Source organism: Mustela erminea, chromosome 15, assembly GCF_009829155.1.
Source record: "Mustela erminea isolate mMusErm1 chromosome 15, mMusErm1.Pri, whole genome shotgun sequence".
Lineage (NCBI taxonomy): Eukaryota > Metazoa > Chordata > Mammalia > Carnivora > Mustelidae > Mustela > Mustela erminea.
Genome location: NC_045628.1, coordinates 78,035,440 through 78,052,983, shown reverse-complemented (window position 1 = coordinate 78,052,983; position 17,544 = coordinate 78,035,440). Strand labels below are relative to the sequence as shown.

The 17,544-nt window shown below is 42.8% G+C and overlaps 1 protein-coding gene and 1 non-coding gene across 5 annotated transcripts in view; one reads left to right on the top strand and one right to left on the bottom strand.

Moving 5' to 3' along the window:
- LOC116574510 (ral guanine nucleotide dissociation stimulator-like) overlaps positions 1 to 17,544 on the bottom strand; it is a 492,075-nt gene that overhangs the window by 7,344 nt on the left and 467,187 nt on the right. Inside the window, exons 4-5 of one of the 4 annotated variants that reach the window (XM_032315283.1) lie at positions 1,467 to 1,603; positions 263 to 409 (exon numbers count right to left, since the gene is read on the bottom strand). The gene's annotated coding sequence lies outside the window, so the exon portion shown is untranslated. The other 3 variants (XM_032315284.1, XM_032315286.1, XM_032315285.1) reach the window with 3 other exon arrangements.
- Positions 1,443 to 1,606, top strand: LOC116574667. Its single transcript, XR_004279435.1, has one exon. It is a non-coding gene; the product is annotated as a U1 spliceosomal RNA (small nuclear RNA).

Genomic DNA, 17,544 nt, shown 5'->3' with positions numbered 1-17,544 from the left:
GTAATATGAATTTTACTGAAGTGTGGCATGAGACAAAACTAGAAAGAAAGAAAGAAAGAAAAAGAAAGAAAGAAAGAAAGAAAGAAAGAAAGAAAGAAAGAAAGAAAGAAAGAACTTTATTAGTAGTATCTCTGTGGTATGACCAAATGTGCTTTGTTTTTATAATACATACTTGAAAAAATGTCTTCCTATTATTTAAAGCATGCATGAATTATTTCAATTTTATTTTTAATATTTAAAGAAAGGGTGTTATATAATTTACTTTCTCAAATGTCTTAGGACTTCTGGCAGGAATCCTCCTCAACCACGCTGCATCGCCAAAGGTCTTGGAGGTGATCCTTGACTGTGTTCTCGTACATGAACCAGTACTAGTAGACATTCCTGCATCGTGTTTGTTTCTTTTATTGTCCTTGCCACAGTGATAAGTACTTATTAATTTTGTTATGTACATATTAAGTGTCTCTCTCTGTCTCACTTATCAACTCCAAAAGGGCAGTCACCTTTTCTGTTTTATTCACCAATATATAATCAATTGCCTAGCACAATGACACATGAGGTAGGAACTCAATAAATACCTTTGAATGAATAAATATATAAACCAAGAAAGTGAAATTGTATCACAGAGTTTGGAAGTGTAATCGAAAATGTATAAATGCAAATAAAAATTGATTCATTGGAGCAAATGGTTGCCAATTTGTCATCACGAAATGGGCCGTTAGTGTCCAGATTGGTTTTTTTTTTTTTTTTTACTGCTTTCTCATTACTATTTTTCCACTAAGATTTGCTATTCCCAAAACATAGCCGTATCATCTGGGTAAAGAATAAACAGTTGTTTCTGATGTAGTGTAAACTCGTGAACCAGCACGAAGGCGAGGCAATTGATGCCCCCAGAGCACACGATGTCAGGAGACACTCACGCCTAGGTTTGCGCAAGCCTCAGCCATGAACCTTCATGACCCTGCAAGCGAGTGCCTCCTTAAATTTTGTACCCTAGGGGCCTCCCTTGTCCCATTCTGGCATCTGTGTTAGTTTATCTATTATTTGTTCTTTCTATAAACTTATCCTTGGAAGAAAAAAGAGTGCATGTCCAGGTTATGTCAGCTTGCCAACAGCAGGTTCATGAATGTCCTTCTTTTCATACACAGATTTCTTTCCCATCTCTTGACTGCCTGCCAGACCCACATAACAAAACCTCCAGGTTGGTTAGGATGATCTCTTTCCTTTCCTCCAGTCCCATACTGCTAATTGGGACCAAGCTGACTGGCTGCACTAAACATTTTTGTTATCTAACCTTAGCTGGTGTGTAATGAGACTTGTTACTCTGCTCTTCTTCATCACTCTGTGCAGGCCAGAGTTTACAAATGAGGTGCTGGGTCTCAGTGCATAGACCCCTTTCTTTGCCTTCAACATACTTTATGTTAACTACTTCCAAACATTTAAAATTGCCAATTTTACAGGGAAGATACCATGATCACGAAGGTGGTTTTCTCAGGGCGAGGCTTATCCATTGCATTCCGGATGTGCTGACCCCTGCGATTTCCCCAAATGTAGGAAACTCAACTGCATAATTTGTGGTAGTGGGGGACTGCGTTTGCGCTTTCCCCTGAAAAAAATAAAATAAAATAAAATAAAATAAAATAAAATAAAATAAAATAAAATAAATTTGCCAATTTTACATGAAAATCCAGATGTACAAAATCTCAAAAATGAAAAAAAAAACACATTTTTCAAAAGATTTTCTTTTATTAATTTTAGGAGAGAGAGGATGTGCACGTGCATGAGTTGGAGGAGGGGCAGAGGCAGAGGGAGAGGAACAGACACCTAAACAGACCCCATGCTAAGCAGGGAACCCTACATAAGGCTTAATCTCACCACCCAATCATGACCTGAGCCAAAACCAAGAGTTGGTGCTTAATCAACAGAGCTGCCCAGGTGCCCCATACAACACATTAAAAAGAAAAAAAAAGAAAAAAAAAAAAAGAAAATCTGACAAGATTTTTCTCAGTGTCTGTTTGTTAGGAAAAAGATTTCCATGCCCCTCACAAATTAGAGAACTGGTTTAACATACATCTCCTGGAGACTTTCTTAACTTGGTTTGCTGACCTTCTTCGGGATGGGTTCTAGCAATTTGCTTCCACACAGCCTCTTTCCTTGCTGAATATGCATCAGCAAATGCCTTCCGTGTACATTAACACTATTCCCCAAATACTTTCTCTCCATCTAGACACAGGATATGGACTGTATATCTGACTTTGTTTGGACGGATCGGGCCATGGAACTAGTTCTAGCAATGAGTGACGAGTAGAAATTTTATGTTTCTTATGGCTGAGCATTTAATTGTTAGTGCGAGCCTTTAGAGATCTCATTTTCCCTCTTTAGTGACAGGGAACATGGAAGGTAAGTGAAGCTTTCCAGCCTGTGTTCCTCAGTGGCTTTAATGAACAGAATTCCCTGTCATTTTGCAAGGGACATGTAGTAAGACCAAGAAATAAACTTTTGGGGACACTTGGGTGGCTCAGTCGGTTAAGCCACTGCCTTCGGCTCAGGTCATGATTCCAGGGTCCTGGGATTGAGTTCTGCACTGGGCTCCTTGCTCAGTGGGGAGCTGCTTCTCCCTCTGCCTGCTGTTCCCCCTACTTGTGTTTTCTTTCTCTCTCTCTGACAAATCAATAAAATATTTTAAAAAAAAAAGAAAGAAAGAAAGAAAGAAACTTTTGTTGGAACTGTTTGTTGTCACCACAAAACCTAGTCTATCTTGACTGATAGGATGCTCTTGGTCACATCTATAGTTTTGTTTCTCCTTTCAGATTTAATCAAGCCCAATGTTTTAAGAAAATCAAAGGCAATTATGTCACAGATTGCCTTCTCAGAGTTCTAAGATCTGAGCAACAGAGAGAAAAAATAGCACTTGATGCAGCTATGTGGTTTGAGAAAAGAATTTATAAAATTGACTTTCTATTCCAGAATGTTCTTTGCAATGATCATTGTTTTTCCTTTCGTAGAATATTAGGCAATTGTGTTAAACATGAAAATACACTCAGGTTTTTGTTTGTATTGTGTAAGTGATTTTCAGTATCATTATTAGGATTTTATAGAAATACTTTTGTAATATGTGTGGTTCCTATATTTCTTCATGGAATTTTATTAAAATCCAGTTTTTTCCAAAGAAACACATTTCTATTTAATGATGCAAATCAATGGAAAAATAAGATGTGACACTCCAAAATTCACTTTACACGTCACTGTTAAAGGCATATATCTATTCCAAATGAGGAGATGCAATTCTAGTTCACATAGCCTCAGAAGTAATTAGATACTACAACTAGTATTAATAATGCTACAACTATTCACGGGCGAAGATCAACAAACCCAGTCACACCTAGTTGAGGTGCTTTGGAATCAGAGGCAGAAGAGGGAGCAAGATTACGTGGGTCCCTGTTCTCTCTGCATCCTTCAGAGGAAGGCCTGCTGGACAGGGGGCTAAGAATGGACTTGACCATAGGGTTGGGTTCCTTCATAGAGGTTGGATTCCAATGCCATGGGAGGGAACATGGACAGCAGCCTTTCTCAAGGTCTCCAGTGCCAGTCAGAGCAAGCTTGGATATTCAGAGGACTGCTGGTTCCTGAGGAACTTGGGGGCCCCAGTGCAACTGAAAATTGACAGTGGGTGCAGCTTAACCCATTGGGAGAGGTGTAGCCACGAAAGGACACTCATGCAACAACCTGACTGCCCATACCCACACTGCCATGTAGTAGGCACCTACCACAGGCTAGCCAAAAATCTAGGTGCTTTATACTTGCTAGCTCTTACCTTCACTATCACCCTTTAAGATGGATATAATTATTTCTAATTTTACAGATGAGGAGAATGAGGCTCCAGGGAAGTTAGGTTACTTATCTAAAGTTAGCTGACTTGTAAATGGCAGAAGCAGGATTTAAACCAGGTTGTGCTCTTTTCCTCTGTGTTTACTGATATGCTATGATATTACCTGATACGATATTAAATAAATACAATAGGAAAATGGCTACTGAAAATACAATTCACAGTATTTTAAAGATACATAACTTTTTAAATAATCACTATATTGATCAAACTACATCTTCAAAATGGACCCTCCCTTGCTCTAGCCAAGACACCAACAATGATGACACCTCTATTGCTTTTTGCTAAAGAGTGGCACTTGAAACATTGGAGAGAACCTGGTGCTTGCCAGAAGTCAAGGCCTTGCACCGGTTCTGAAAAGATCTAAAAAATTTGAGAATGTGGAGTTGGTGGTTGTGGTGGTGGTGTGTGTGTGTGTGTGTTTATGGGTGTGTGTGTGTTGTAAGGAGGGATTGCCAGAATTGGGATTACAGTGAATAGTGAATGGTCTTGACTACTTTGGGGCCTGAGAGAACTCCAAATCCAAGGGTTCCCTCAGAAAATCCAGGGCCATTCAGATGGCCTTAAATATTTTGAAATGAGGGAGAGTACCCAAGACAAAGAGAGAAATCACTGGAAGCTCCTGTACTGACCTGTCAGGTCTTCTAAGACACTTGCAGCCAGTAACTACCCATAGTGAATTCTGAACTCCCTCAGAATTCAGGGATGCAAGCTGAGGTTTAGTGACCTCTAAGAGCTGAGGCTCCAGCCAGGTGGGACATCTCCCCACCCACCACAGGCAACTGTGTTCTTTAGAAAAGAGCAAGGGGCAGGAGCTCCAGACACCTGTTAACTACAGCCTGTTCTTCTCACGCCTCAGAACTCCATACATGAGAAAAATAAACTGGGTCATCGCTGCTGGTGTAGGGACTTTGTGTCAGGTTTTAGGGGGAAAAGATGGGCTTTAATGTAGCAGGATGATCTGTCATCATTTTCTGGAAGCTAATTATAAGCCCGAAACCAGAACATCGCCGATTTTGGAATCTCCTCAGAGGATAACAGAAAGCTGACAAAGGCTAGCTTTCAGCTTTACTTTGGGTAAATGGTCCAACATGCTGTGGCCTACATTCCTCAGCTATAAAATAAGAATATACGACGACTTGTTTGAAACTGGGCCACAATAACATATTGAAAGGTGCCATATAAACATGGAGCTGTAGAATCATGGACTCTCAGAAGGCCGACAAGAGCATTTGGTTCACCCTCCATTTACACATAAGCACATGCTTATGTGGTCCAAGCAGATGAGGGGCTATTCTCATTTTATAGTGCTTCCAAGCAGATTCACACTGCTGTTAGTCTATTTTGATAGTCCACAGCTTAAGAAATGCCTCCCGATGCTGTCTTAATTTCCACAGATTGCATCCCTTGATCGACCTCTTCTAGCGTCCTTGGGCATCCCTGGTACCCTTGTTGGACTCACTGTGCTGAGTTGGGATATCCCTCTTGTTGCTGCCCCAGGTAGGGGCCATGCCTCTGAGGCAGGAGGTCAACATCTCTGGAGAGAAGAGGTAATCCCAAGATCTTCAGCAGGAAAGAAGAACATGGAGGGTGGGGAGACAGCTCTGGCTCTCGGGGCCACAGTCCCTCAGGAATAGACCTCGAAGCCTCTACAGATACTTAAAGGACTCCCAGAAGGTAAGGGTTATCCAAAGGTCTCTCCCATGGGGGCAGTCCAGGAGCTAGGTCAAGAGGTGTCCATGCGAAGGACCTCAGGACAAACAGGTGATGGCTATATGTCATACCAGACTATCAGTGTATATTGCTAAGTGTGCTTTATTGTCCCAAGACTTTACTCCAGATCCCCTGGGGAAAGAATTTTCTTTATCTTCTCTTAGAAGGGAGATTTGTGGAAATGTTGGGCTGCACTGTATCACAGCATTTCTTCTGTGAGAATATTGGCTGTTTTCCCCATTGATCATGCCGGCGCAGATGCCTCCTTGTCCTTCTCTAAGCTCTTCATTCACTCAACAAGCATTTCATGAGCACTTACAATGGGCTAAGTGTTGAGAATCTAGCTGTGAGCACAATACACCTGGCATCTGTCCTCAGGGAGGGTACAGTGGACAGAGATCAGACTCCCCCGCTCCTGAGACTGGGATCCTACTATCTCTTCACTGCCCCTCCTCACATTCCACTCCGCCCTCCGACTGGGACACTAGCTTACTGACCAGGGTAAAGTATCCTCTCCCTGGAGATTTCCTGTTGCCTACACCAGGACCTTCTCATTGTATGTGCTCTCTTCGTATCTCTGAACGCTGGGGGACTCCCAGGAAGACAACCCTGCACTTGCTAGGTGATGTTCGGAAAGTACATGGTTCATTCAGCAAGTACCAGACTGTTAGCCAGCTGTGTGGATGCTGGGCTGCTTCTGGACCAGGAATTAATTGCCCCCGTCAAGACTGGCCGGTTTCAAGACAGTCATAATTGACGAGGGAAGCTCACTTGGCTGCTATGAAACTAGCCAGATGCCCACTGCCGTGCCCTCAACAATGAGTCACGTTCAATTCCAACTCGCCAGATGCCCACTGCCATGTGCTCAACAATGAGTCATGGTCAAACCCCGGATCTTAATGAAATCACAAATCTGGATGACGCTCTTGACACCTTGAACGTGAATGCTAAGATAAAGGGCCTTGGTAATAGGACTGGCCTTTCTGGAACACCACTAAGCCCTCACCAGTCAGGTTCCAGCTGCCAAAACAGGGACCTCGTAACCGGCTTGCTGTCACTCCAACCCCAGAGCTTAGCATCATCTGGCAGGGGCGGCATGAGAGTTAAACAGATGACATGGGATGAAACAAGGCAGGATACTTCAGAGGCAGATAATTTACAGGTTACCTGTGCACGTTCTGCCTTTTGACTTCCCCCTCTCCCCCCCTGCCCCGACTTTGCCACTGCTGCCAGGCTGGTTTCCTAGAAGGGAGCAAGAAAACAATTTTATTTTCTAGGAGCACCCCTGGTAAGTGTTTAGAAAAAGTTCAAAGTTAAAAATTGCCTAAATGAGGTTTTGGAACAACCTCTTTAATGATAATGACCCATATTTTCCTGGTTGAATTCCTCGAAAGCCCTCTGCCTGTGTGAATACAGCCCTGGACAGGTGGGAGCGGAGGGCAGGCAGAGGCTTTAGGAACTCCCGCTCCATTCGAGTATCCTATGATGTATGGTGGGTGTATTCCCAGAAACCGCCCCCCACCGCCTCCCGCAAATGTTGTGATACGGTTATCTCATGGAAGAGAAAAAGTACCGGGGAAATCAAGCTACCTGACTAGGAAAGCTGGTGGTTTTCTTTCCTTTGATCTGTTTCTTAGGAAAAAGAATTCTTAAAAAAAAAAAAATAAAATCCCAGAACATCCAGTATAATAAGCCTGATTAACTATAGTATTACACGCTCACTAACTAGCCTCAGGCAAAGTAGCAGCCTTGAGCATGAGACTTTCTCTCAGAACCTCTCCAGTCCCAGCATCTGTTGTGCTTGCTGTCACCTCCAGGGTAACTTCAGCATTTCACCTCCTCAGGTTCTGAACCAGTCCCTCCCACGCGGAGCTCGAGGCAGCTGGTAGAGTGCAAGCCAGGGCACAAGGAGCAACATTATTTCAGATGGAACAAGTGTCTGATGGAAAGCTTACACAATTGCAGCCGGTCCTGGACAATCTACCTGATCGTTTCACCCCCAGCCAGATGGGTGTTCCAGAAGCAGCTGGCGCTTTACAAGAGAACAGCGCGATGGCATGAAATTGCATCTCCTGATTCGATTCCCCCCTAAGCATCGCTTGCTCATCCCACCAGTGACGGTGGACAGACCAGGTGGTGCCTCCCACCCCACTTTCAGCTTAGTCACCCCAAGTGATTGATATATGCGAGACCACCCTTGTCTCCAGATAAAATAAGGAAGGGAATCTGAAGGGTGTTGTGGTGTCCTCTGCTCGCTGCCACACCCCTTCCTGTTCCTTTTCCCTTCAGTCTAATGAATTGTTTGTCTTTCTTTTCCTCCCACTCAAAAATGCTCATGCTTATGTGTGGGGTTTTTTGTTTTGTTTTGTTTTGTTTTGTTTTTGTTGTTGTTGTTTTTATAGTTTCCAATAGAAACTATACACATTTTCCAGGACATTTCTCCAAATTTTTTTTGCACTAAGGCCTGACTTTTTAATAGAGTCAGAAGTGGTTCTTGTTTTAAAAACAGAGGTTTCTGTTTTCATGGGCATTCAAAGCTAAATTCTTCACTAGATCTTAATGAGATTCTGAATCATAGTTTTAATTTTGCTTGTTTAACCACTTGTGTTGTTTTGTTACTGCTCTAAGAGTTTTTACATACGTCCAAAGGAGGGTAACCAGAAACAGTCCATGTAAGAGACAGTCCATGTAGGAGACAGAGTAAGTCAAGCAGAGACTATCTGAACCAAACAGCAAAAAACACTGAAGAGCCAGTCAAAAGTGCGGCTCTAGGGGTGTGTGGGTGACTCAGTTGGCTAAGCAACCCGCTCTTGATTTCCACTCAGGTCCTGATCTCAGGGTCTTGGGATTTGTCTCAGGCTCTGTGGGGAGTAGGCTTGGGATTCTCTCTCTACCTCTCCCTCTGCCCCTCCCCCTGCTCACAACAAACAAACAAACAGTAAATAAAGGTTTTTTTAAGTGTGGCTACAACAAATTATTAAAATTTTTTAAAAACTCAATTAGGTAACCTGAACTCTCTGTTGTAGGTATATAGGTCATGGATATGAAAATGTGCTTAAAATGCATAGAAAGGGAGCCTGGGGAATTACTCAGGAGTAACTGACACTAGTAAGAGATTGGGAGCCAGTGTGGGGGCAGGAACTAAAAGGGAGTCATGGTCCTCTAAAAAATAAAAATAAAAATACCACATGGTCCAGTAATTGCACTACAGGGTATTTACCCCCAAAAGACAAAAATACTAGTTCAAAAACATGTACGCCCCCCTATGCTTATGACAGCATTATTTACAATAGCCACAATGTGGGAGCAACCTAAATGTCCACTGATAGATGAACGGATAAAGAAGAAGTCATACATTAAGTGGTATATATCAGCCATTTAAAAAATGAAATCTTGCCATTTACAACAACAGTGACGGACCGAGAGGGCATTATGCTAAGTGAAATAAGTCAGAGAACGAGAAATACCATACGATTTTATTTATGTATAGCATCTAAAAAGCAAAACAAGTGAACAAACTAAAAAAGCAGGAAGAGACCCATAAATATAGAGAATAAACTGGTGGTTGTCTCCACGGTGGCGGTGTGGGGGGTGGGAGGGAGGGCAAAATAATTGAAGGGGAGTGGGAGATACAGGCTTCTAGTTATGGTGGGAGTAAGTCACGAGGACGAAAGGTACAACGTAGGGAACAGAGTCAACAATACTGTCATAGTGTTGTATGGGGACAGATGGGACCTCCGCCTATGGTGAGCATGGTGTAATGTACATTGAATCACTATGTTGAACTAACATAACATTCTGTGTCAACTATACATCAGTAAAAAAGACGAAGAGGAAATGAAAAGGAGGGCACCTGCACACAGAGGCAGGCACAGAGGGAGGACCAGGGGAAGACACAGAAAAAGCCTTCTAGAAGCCAGGAACAGCTGAGGTCACTGAAGCCAGGAGAGAAACAAGGAGGAGATTCTCCTCCACAGCCCTCAGAAGGAACCAATCCAGCCATCCCCTTGATCACAGACTTACGGCTACCAAAGTGGGAAGACTTCTGTTGTTTAAGCTGGAAGAAAATAAGGTGGCGGGGAAGTGAGTGAGATTTGACTTGAATTACTGCTGTGTCACTGGATCTGTCATAAGAAAAATGCGATACTCATGTAATCTATACTGACACACATCGGCAAACATGGATACATATGTGTATAAAAGAGAACAGTAACTTTAAACTTTATTATACTTCTGCAAAAGTCCTATAGTAGTATAATCACCCCTAGAGGCTGAAAATTCTTATTATGCTAAAGCTTGTGGGCTTCAGAAGGCTTTGTCTTTCCTTATTGCAACGGTTCTCAGCCTTGGATGCTCGCTAGAATCAATGGGGACATTCCAATCTCGATGCCAACGCCATATCCTAGACTAATGAAGTCAGAATCTCTGCAAGGGAAACTGGCTCCAGCTTTTTTTAAAGCTCCCCAGGCGATTTCAATATGTGACCAAAGTTGAGAACAAGTTTTACTCTGTAACCCCTCAAAGGGAGGGTCTATGTCTGGTTTGTCTTTATGTCTTCACAGCACCTCAGTTAGTGACTTACATCAATATAATGAGGAGATCCGGAGCCTCCAATATTCTCAGAGGGAGAAAAAAAGTCCTAATAACCAGAAGTTAGTCATGTGTTAGGACCGACGCACACAGATTAATAAGTCCTAACACCGTTTCTCCCTCTGTCCCTCCCTCCCCACTTGTCCTCTCTCTTGCTCTTGCCCTCTCTTGCAAAAACAAACAAACAAACAAGCAAATAAATAAAAATATGCAGTGGAATATTACTGATTTACATCAGTGTGGATGAAACTGGAGGAAATTGTGCTCAGTGAAATAAGTCAAACAGAGAAAGACAATTATCATATAGTTTCACTTATTTGTGGAACATAAGGAATAGCATGGAGGACATTAGGAGAAGGAAGGGAAAAATGAAAAGGGGGGAAATCAGAGGGAAGATGAACTAGGAGAGACTATGGGATCTGAGAAACAAACCAAGGGTTTTAGAGGGGAGGGGGTGGGGGGATGGGGTGGCCCGGTGATGGGTATTAAGGAGGGCACGGATTGCAAGGAGCACTGGATGTTATACGCAAACAATGAATCATGGAACACTGCATCAGAAACCCATGACGTACTGTATGGTGACTAACATAACATAATAAAAAAAATTATAACAGCAAACAAACAGATAAGTAAAAGCTTAAAATAAAGCAAAAAACCTTAAGTGTCTGCCTTCAGCTCAGGTCATGATCTCAGGGTCCTAAGATCAAGACACGTATCGGGCTCCCTGCTGAACGGGGAGTCTGCTTCTCCCTCTGCCCCTCCCCCCAACTTGTGTGCTCTCTCACTCTCGCTCTCTCTTGCAAAAATAAATAAATAAAATTATGAGTTCCAACAGACAGCATCATGCCCTTTTGATGCCTTCAGGATCTGCGTCTTTTCACACACACACACACATCTGTACACACACAGTCCTTTGCTGGGTATCTCCTCAGAGCCTGAGAATTTGGTGGTGGCGGGGGGGATTCTTTGGTCAGGTGATATCCCAATAGAGCAAGGTGAAAGCCGCCAACCAGCTGTGTCTCTCAGTGATGTCAAAGAAAAGATTGTAAATGGATTTCTAAGTCACTGTTGAGCAGAAGGTCTCTTTGGAAGGACCCCTCACCTTCCTCACGACTGCTTCCCAAAACGGATTACATTACTCCTGAGACATTGCCCAATCTTATTTGGGACAGTGAGTTCCTCGGGACATAGCAATAAGTCCTTCTGAAAAGAGAATTTGGAAATTTGAAGTTCTTCAGATATATTTTGGGTTTTTTCTTGAGAATGGTGCCAAAGATTTTCTCTACTCCTGGCACAGCTGGTGTTGATGGTTGTGGTGGCTTCGTCTAAAATTTGTGCTTTAAATGTTATGATCCTTGGGCGTATCAAACCTGTTATAAAGTTCGTACTGGGGACAGAGGGTCCATATTAATTAAGCAGTTGGGATTACCCACATTTGATATGGCCCTCTGAACAGCTCAGGTGGTTATATTAATTGCTTAGCTGTTGATCTCTTGAAGACAAGATTTCAGCGACAGAATTTCTGGTGTTTGAGTAGATTATAATTCCATTAGAAATACCCCTGTAATATATTAGTAAGGTACTTTTAAAAATAATCTACATAGCATTCTATCTTGTGTCTTTCTTTAACTGGTATGAGATCAATGCAGCATTATTTAAGTTCAAATATCTTGAGGTGTTTTTTTTTTTTTAATCACATTAAGCGATAGCTTCACAACAGATTTTGTGAAATCCTATTACTCACAGAACCTCTAAAATCAATGTTCCTATGTATTTTAAAAATCAAAAAACTTCTAATTATTTGAAAAAGTGTCTGCATTTTACATCACTTAGGGGCATGTATATTTTATGAGTTTATAATTCCAAATATAGAATAAATAATTCTATTAAATCCCAGTATTTTGGAGAAAAACATTAGTCAGCTCTATAAATTATGGCATGATAAGTCGGATTGTTCCCTCTGTAACAGTGTAAGAGTTGCAAACTTTTCATCAAGACAGGAACAGAGAGAGAGAGAGAAATTCAGATGGGGGGAAACTATGACCTCTTTGGCATGTCTGTTTTCAGGATGACATTTCAGAGCCCATCTCTGCTGGGCTGGTGTCTGCCCACCTGGCCACACAGTCGGGTTTGTTTTTGTCAGCTCTAGCCCAGATCTGCGTCATGCAATGCACACATTTCCTACTTCATTCATCCATTCGCTATGTCGTTCGTGGTTAGAGTGGTTTCTCTCACAGTGATGGCTTATGGAAGTTGTGCTACGCCACGCCTTCCTTTCCCTCCTGGTTCTCTCCTTTGAAGTCCAGCCCACTGGCCCCCGCCCTCCCTCCACTGCTTGCTTTCTCTGGCTTCAGAAATCCTGGGACAGACTGAACGGGAATTTGCACCAGACTCCCAGGATAGGAGAAGCGCCTGTGCCCAAGGATAGGTTAGGTTAGCACCACGGTCAGCAACATACACCTGGGTTGCCTCCTTAACTGCTTAGTCTCTAGCGTGCTTCCTTCAATAAAGACACCGTTCAACAAACACTGGAAAAGTACATGAAGGAAGAATAAGCCAGCAGCGAATTGTGACTTTGTGTTCATGGGCACATTTAAGAGTGTCTGAACAGCCCCAATTCTCTGTTGGCTCTGAAAGTTCAGGCAGCTCCTCTTCCTGTGGCCTTACTTCTCCAGCGGACTGAAAAGACCCAAGGTAGGGATCAGTCCCTCCCCCTGGGACAGAAATTTCACATATGGTACCTCTGTTCATTCTCAACAGGACTCTCCCTTCAGAGAAAAGAACCAAGGCTCAAAGGGGTTCAATCCACCCAGCAAGCAAGTGGCAGAGCCAGGACTCAGCCCAGAGCCACCTGGTTCCAAAGTCCATGTCCCTCCCTCCGACCACCCACGTCACTAGAGAGGGAAATGCAGTGTGTCTGTGCCAGCCTCGTACCTACACAGTAAGTGAAGGTTGGAATGATAAGGAGCCCGACAATGAATGACCAGTACCATTACAACACTTTGCATTGTCGTCTTGTATGCTTTTATTACATATCCAAAAATACAATTCATCAGGAAGAATTGTATTTGTTCAGGATTTCACTTTCAGTTACGGCTTGTTTCCTTCCTTCCTGCCTTTACTTGTGTCCTTCTCGCCTTCCTTCCTTCCTTCCCGCACAATCACATTGTCCCTAACTGTAACTAAGGGTAAAGCAATTAGGCTTTACTCTGCCTGTTGAGGAGATGCACTCCCTGGCTCATTAAAGAGAAGTCTTCTTCAAGACAACTGGGTGGCTCAGTCAGTTATGTGTCTGTGTTCAACTCAGGTCATGATCCCAGGGTCCTGGGATGGAACCTCACATCAGGTTCCCTGCTCAGTGGGGTGCCTGCTTCCTCCTCTCCCTCTACTGCTCCCATGTTTATGCTCTCTCTCTCTCTGTCAAATAAATAAATTCCTTTTTTTTTTAAATCTTCTTTACCAAAGAATGACAGCTTCCAAAGATAGAAGAAATGGTAGAATTAGGAAGTCACCATTTTGCAACTCCCCATGGAAAAACTGATTCAGGTAAGAGCCATCAATGAATGCTACAAGCATTGGGTAGAAGATTGTGGGGAGTAGGATCTTTGGACATTACCAAAGTATCACCCCACTGGTGACTTGCCAATTTTAAGAAAACAATATACTATCGCAAAGGCCAGTACTGGTGGCTGACAAGTCAACCAAGGAAGAAAACTCAATAGTATGCACACCCTGGTGTTGTACCCCCGACTCCAAGCAGCAAGAAGTATCCAGTATCACCCAGAGTATTTGTTCCTGATATGTTTAACCTGCATTTAACCAAGGTTTTAGACCTAACTTCCAGTGCATAGGAAAGTCGATATCTAGAATGTGGAGGTAATGACACTACAGGGAAACAGTTAGACTTGTGGGACATTTGACAAGACAAACTGGCCTCGTCTCTCCAGAAAATCAATCTGATCATGGAAAGCAGATCAATGCTTGCCTGGAAAAAGAAGCAGAGGGGATATGACTGCAGAGAGGCACAAAGGAGCTTTCTGGGCCAACAGAAATCTGCATTTTGATTGTTTTTTATTTGATTTCATGGCACAGTTACATCGGTGCATACAGTTGTCAAAATTAATGAACAGTACACTTACAGCTGAATTTCTTAGGTCAAGTTACACATTGATGCAGATGATTTTTAAAACAAAAACAAATTATCAGTGTCACAGAAAAAAGTGAAGCCATGGGTTGTCTTTATTGTCTTGACACAATATTTAAATTGTCTAAAGACCCATTACAACCAGATATAATAAGAGAAGTTCAGCTAGATCTGGGCTTGAAGAAAAAGGGGACAACTAAGAAAGACATTTTGGGGATAATGCAGAGAATTGGGGCAAACTGGATGCTAGATCATCCTGAGAAATTTAACAAATTTTTCTTCTGCTTTCTGGTGGGGTAATGTTCTTATTGTTAGAAGATACTTGTTGAATTATTTAGGAGAGAAGGGTCATTAATTGCTATACTAGAAGATATATGAGGACATGTAGAAAGAGAAAGCAAAGACAGCATAAAGTTATCAATGGTTTAATTCTGCACAAAGAATTCACTGATATTTATTGTGCTAGGCTTTCAACACTTCTGTCCTTCTGAAATTTCCAAGAATAAAAATGTGGAAAACAGTGACTGCCATGTGAGTGGTGATGGCTCTTCTGGTTTGGAGGCAGTCTTCAGAAAGTCTTCTGGCCTTTGGTGAGATTATCTCTTATGGCAAGGAGCCACCCCTTTCCATGGCTTCTCCTTCAGGGGAAAGGACACGTGCACGTCCCTAGAGAGGCCTTTGTATCCGACTCTGTGACCTAAAGGGCTTCGGGCTCCACCCACCATCCGTCACTTCTCCCCACCACGATGCTGTTGAGCAAATACATGTGAACGGTTCTGTTAACTGCTTGAATAAATATTGCACCTCGACTAAAAAGAAAAGATAAGTTCACTCCTGGAATCTCTCCATGAGAGAAGAGACGATAGAAGAACATAGATCAAGAAGCTTTAAACACTTGCTTAAAGTTCAATGGAAACATACGTAATATGTACTTTGAAGGTAGGAGTTCTCTTTCAACGTCAACTAAATGAGGTCACTAGGGCTCTGGGCGTGGAAGATCAGACTTATTTCATGTGATGATGTCTAGGATGTTATTGAGCTAAGGGAAGTGATCAAATTCTCCTCCTCTGGAAGGTCTAGCTCAAACTGATTCTCTTGTAGAAAATATTTCCAAACTAATCCAACCCAGAACAATCACTCCCTCTCCCAGGTTCCACCTGTTCCTGCTATCTGTTTCAGCCTGTCTGATCCTAAGTCACCTGCTAGATTATTTAAAAATAGCTTACATTTTCACATCTTCTCCCTCAAAAGCCAGGATAGGGTTTGATGGGGATGCCGAGCCCTGATTCTCCCGATATGTCTGTCTTCACCAGCACATACCCACCCATACTGTAAGTGCTTGGACAGCAGGGGCCAGGGCTAAGCCCCTTTGTGTTCCCAGTGCCCTGCACAGGGTCTGGTCCATAAATGCTTGAAAAATGAACAAGGGCTTTCCTCCTATCCCTACTGTACAGTCCAGAACATAGGGCAAGGCATGGGGGAGCTTCTTGTAGAATGAATCAAAGTTACCTGGAATCAGGACATTTGAGTGATAAAGTCTCTCTTTCTCTGTCTGTCTCCCTCTCTCTCTCTATCTGAATCTCTCTCTTTTGCTTACATGCACATGCATTTTCTTTCTCACCATTGGAACCCAGACACCACGCTGGCAAGAATCCCAGGATTAGAGTAAGGAGTAGAGGAAAGCCATGTCCACTATCCCCTGTCCAAATCCCTGACCCACAGAATTTGTGAGCATTATAAATTTTTTTTTATGACATTGCATTCTGGCAAGATAGGTTACATAGTCACACTAAATGGAACATTCTCTTTGCTCCTGATCCTTCTCTACATCTCATCTAATCAAGGAAGTAGTACCTTAGGTAGGATTGTCAAATTAAATGCGATGTCCCATTAAATCTGAATTTCAGAAAAATAATAAGTGATTCTTTTGGCACAAGTATGTCCCCAGTATTTCATGTAACATATCCTTTAAAAATATTTATTGTAGGTGCCTCCTTAGCACAGTAGGCAGTGCATCAGTCTCATAAAACTATTTGTTTATCTGAAGTTCAAATTCAGTTGGCACTCCTTTATTTTTATTTGCTAATTCGAGGAACACTTACCTTGAGTCTCCACCCTGGACCTTTTCTCTACCCACACACACTACTTAGGGGAGTCAACCCAGTCCAAGCTTTATCCTGACAACTCTGAAATTTTTATCTCCAGTTCAGAAATCTCTACCAATCTCCACACCAAAACACTGGACTACCTACTTGATAACTCCACTTTTACAGCTGAGAGTCATCTCAGACCCAATCAGAATTGTTGATTTGCACCCCTACCCACCCACCCCCCCAAGCTGTTGCTCCTCACCCTTCCCCATCTCGGTGAATGGCACTGACATCGACCCAGTTGCTCAAGCCCCCAAGGAGAGCGTCAGCCTTGATTCCTCCCCATCCCGTACTCTGTGTCCAGTCAATCAAGAAGTCCCTTTGGCTCAACCGCCAAAACATATTTCCAGCCCATCGCTGCCTCCTGGTGTCCCCTACAACCCCTCTGGATCAAGGCACACTCTCCTCTCACTTGAACAACTGTACTGGCCACCAAATGGCTTTCCCGCTTCCCCTCTTGCTTCTCTATAACCCTCTCTACTGCATTCTCCCCGCAGTAGCTGGAAGGATCTTTTTAAAGACACATCATGGAACTCGTCTGCTACAAATGCTCCGATGTTTCCTCACTGCACTAAAAATAAAATGCAAATATCCTTCAAGATCCTTCATGATCTATTTCCTGTACCATCTGTCAAAGGACACCAACCTTTCTGTTCCTCAAACATCCTAAGGACCCGTAGGACCTTAGGATGTTCTGCCTGAAGTACGGCACCCAGGTGGCTCATTCTTACCATTTCCGCCTCAAATCTCACATCACTTCTTCCATTTAGTCCTCCCTTAGCTGGCCCCCCACCCCCCACCCTCGTGTCTCCCAAGGCCATCAGCCTGGGGTATTTCCACCTCCAGGCAAAACCCAGTGCATCTGCTTTGGTTTTAGTTTGGGCCTGTGCACTGGTTTCTGTCCTCTTGCATTTGATCTTTTTTTAAAAACAGCAGAGAAACAGATTTTGTTAATTTCCTAATTCAATTTAAGAGTTCTGTCCATTCATATATCATTTGACTTATGGTTTAACTGCCCACATTTGTTGTGATGGCTTATATAGGTAGACTTATTTCTACCATAT